The sequence below is a fragment of the Ammospiza nelsoni genome, chromosome 26 (genome assembly GCF_027579445.1).
Source record: "Ammospiza nelsoni isolate bAmmNel1 chromosome 26, bAmmNel1.pri, whole genome shotgun sequence".
Taxonomy (NCBI): domain Eukaryota; kingdom Metazoa; phylum Chordata; class Aves; order Passeriformes; family Passerellidae; genus Ammospiza; species Ammospiza nelsoni.
In genome coordinates this window covers 3985256-3988086 of record NC_080658.1, presented here as the reverse complement: position 1 = coordinate 3988086, position 2831 = coordinate 3985256, and the positions used below count along the sequence as shown (strand labels likewise).

General features: G+C 50.2%; 1 pseudogene; it reads left to right on the top strand.

The window, feature by feature from the left end:
* The first annotated feature begins 440 nt into the window (after window positions 1–440).
* On the top strand, window positions 441–1195 carry LOC132084252 (feather keratin Cos1-1/Cos1-3/Cos2-1-like; annotated as a pseudogene).
* The last annotated feature ends 1636 nt before the right edge of the window (window positions 1196–2831 follow it).

Here is a 2831-nt window from a genome sequence, read left to right as displayed (position 1 = left end):
TCTGATTCATGCTGAGGGAGAGAGGGCAACACATCCCCACTACACTGGCCTGTGGACACATAGAGAGCAGGAGGTAAGAAGGAGCAGAGTAGAAGATGGAAAGAACATCAAAAGCTCTGTCATGACCCCTCATGTTGCAGTTATTAGGCATGTGAGCAAGAAGCACAACAGTGATGCCCATTTCCTGAAAACTTTGCCATAAAGAATCCAATCAGAAATGACCCAAGTGAACATCACCTGACCACAAGGGATGCCACCAGCCCTTGATCAGAGCGTTCTGCCATTTTCTGCCCCGGAAATCACTGACCATCTCAACATAGCAATTACAGAAGGAGACCTTCATATAGGAAGCCATATGGCAGAAGCCAGGAAATGAAAAGGCAGCAATGCAGGAAACAAGTACACAGCCCCATTATTAGCTTGGATGGTTAGCATTTACCATGAGCTGGTCACAAAATAACCACTTCCACAAAGGAGCCTCTGCGCCTGAGGCAGGCCAGGACTGCTATAAAAGGCAGCCCAAATCTCTGCTCTCTCATCCACTTCTCTCACCTCCTCCTCTTCAGGAATCAGGTGAGTGGGAAACCTCTTCTAATCCTCCTCCTGCTGCTGCTTCCAGAGCAGCTCTTGCCTGGCCAGAGGTCTCAGTTGAGAGGGGCTGTCATAGTGCAGGGCTGGGAGAGGGCAGAGGGGAAAAGGCAGGAGAGAAGGTCTTGTGCAGACAGAGAGAGGCTGGGACTTGGCTGGGCTTTGAGCTGGGCACTGCAGTGGGGGACAGGAGGTGCCCACATTGTGCAGAGTGTTTGGTGGCAGCGCTGGTTCTCCTGTGTCCTCACACTCTGCTTCTCCCTTCCTTCCATCCTAGGTGCACCTGTGAGCCCGAGCCATGTCCTGCTGCAAGCCCTGTGACCCTTGCTGCCAGCCCTGTGGCCCCTGCCCGCTGGCCAGCAGCTGCAATGAGTGCTGTGTCAGGCAGTGCCAGGACTCCCATGTCGTCATTGAACCCTCCCCTGTGCTGGTGACCCTGCCTGGCCCCATCCTCAGCTCCTTCCCACAGAACACTGCTGTGGGATCCTCCACCTCTGCTGCTGTTGGCAACATCCTCAGCTGTGGCGGAGTGCCCATCAGCTCTGGGGGCTTTGACATCTCCTGCATCACCAACTGCTATGGTGGCAGCAGATGCCGTCCCTGCTAAATCTGCTGGCAACATCCTTGGGCACGAACCTCCAAGACCTCAGAACCTAGTTCTGGGATAAAGATAGAGCTTTGGGACATTGTAATTAGAGTTTCAAGCCACTGTGCCTTTCTCCTCCTCTCTCCTCTCCATCTCTTTATTTTGCCATTTGTGTGTCCTCAGACCAGCATGGGAGAACTTGTTGCCCTTTCTCTTCCTCCCTCTTTAGAGTGGGCAGATGGACACCCTGCAGGAACTCTACTGCATCCTACTGATCTTCCACGTGCTCTCTCTGAGGCACCTCCTTTTCTTCTCTGGACTTAATAAAGTTGTTTTGCAACCAAGCCATGGCCTCCGAATCCTCCTTCTTTCCACGGCAACTCTTCCAGTCAACTCAAGGAAAAAGCTGGAGAAAACAAGGGACTCCCTGCAGTGAATTTTACTTCATGACTTTTCTTTGGGAGCTGTCAAAATCTTCCCTGGCTACCCCACAGAGAATGGCCTTCAGGGAAACCCTGGCTTTGAAGGGTTGCAGCAATAGAGATGGGAAACCAAGTTCTGGGGACAGCCCACAACTTCACGTCTGCCTTCTCCTCCCTTCCATCATATGGTCTACTGGTCTGTGGTTCGCACAGATGGTCAAAGACAGATGAGATATGCAACCCATACACTTCTTCATCTCCCGGCAAGGCCCAGCTGCCTTCCAGACATGCGAAGCTGAGGTGAATCACAAGCTGATATCAATATCTGCCATATTCAGGCTATGCAGGAGCAGTCCCCATTCCTGTGAACCGAACACCCCCATGGGCTATTGTCTCGATGGGCTCTTGGTCTTGCTTTGGGAAAGGCTTCTTCATTTTTGGGTTCTCTTTTTGTTTTTGTTCCATGGTCTCAGAGAGACTACAGGTAGCAGTTTTGAGCTGTCTGGAGATGAATCACACAGGAGCTGCCTGTCGCCACAGACAGCCATGCTCCAGCAAGCTGGTCAAGATGGATTAGCCCCCACTCCAAGAAAGAAGAATGTGGAAACAGAGACTCTTTCTCTTTCATGGCAAATTTTTCTTTTCTTCACCTTCTTTTCTCTATTTCTTCACCTTTTGGTGAAGGTGGAATCTTGGCTTTGAAGGCAGTTACTTTGGATTTACGACTGTAGCCATTTGTAAAGACTGCATTTCACAATTAGCAACTTTTTTGAAATGATCCTCAAAAACTTTCCAGCAGTGAAAAAGTGAGCAAGTTCCTGGGGTCAGATCACCCTATGCTGCTGTGGACAGACCTGTCCTTTCTGTTCCACCACAGGCAGAGCGCAGAGCACAGCAGCAGCACCAGGAGAGCCCCATGAATGGCAGGAGGAAGCGGCAGCAGTGCAGACCCCAGTGAGATGTCAGGTCTTCATCAGCCACTAGAACTCCTCTGCAGGTTCTTGCCTTTCTGAGTAGGATTTACTATTATCTTGTCCCTTTTTTCCCAGGATCACATTGTCACCTGCCATATTGAAAGGAAAGCGTGTGATGCCGTCTTCCCCTTGCCCCTCAAACCATGCAGACACCTTGGGAAGGATATTTCTGGAATTTCATGTCTCTCTTTGTTCCCATGGGTTTTTTGAGGTTCAGTAATTTTGTATAGAGCAGTAATTTAATGTTAATTTTTGCCTGTT